At 34.0% G+C, this 306-nt stretch overlaps 1 protein-coding gene across 1 annotated transcript in view; it reads right to left on the bottom strand.

Annotated features, from left to right (window-relative positions):
* The window catches only part of ANKFN1 (ankyrin repeat and fibronectin type III domain containing 1), a 217,027-nt gene that overhangs the window by 208,507 nt on the left and 8,214 nt on the right, over positions 1-306 (bottom strand). The window lies entirely within an intron of this gene.

Here is a 306-nt window from a genome sequence, read left to right on the forward strand (position 1 = left end):
GAAATAAATCAGGAATAAAGTTACTTGAGCCACTTTATAGTTACTTTATTTCAGCCTTAAAATTAACATAAAGACACAATAACCTGGTGCTCCTTATTTAAATTAACTCTAAAATAGTAAATAGTCTTATTCTAAACCCTACTTTAACTTGGAGACTTTAAAAGATCTCATTGTACCAACAAATTGTCCTATAACTTCTATAATGGCCATTGATGAAAAGCAGTAATAGCTGACCTCAAAGCTACCTCTTTGTGTGTTTTGGTGTCTTGAAACCCACTTTGACCCCACTGGGGGATGAACAGCGAT

This window comes from Pipistrellus kuhlii, unplaced genomic scaffold (genome assembly GCF_014108245.1).
Source record: "Pipistrellus kuhlii isolate mPipKuh1 unplaced genomic scaffold, mPipKuh1.p scaffold_m20_p_28, whole genome shotgun sequence".
Classification (NCBI taxonomy): Eukaryota; Metazoa; Chordata; class Mammalia; order Chiroptera; family Vespertilionidae; genus Pipistrellus; species Pipistrellus kuhlii.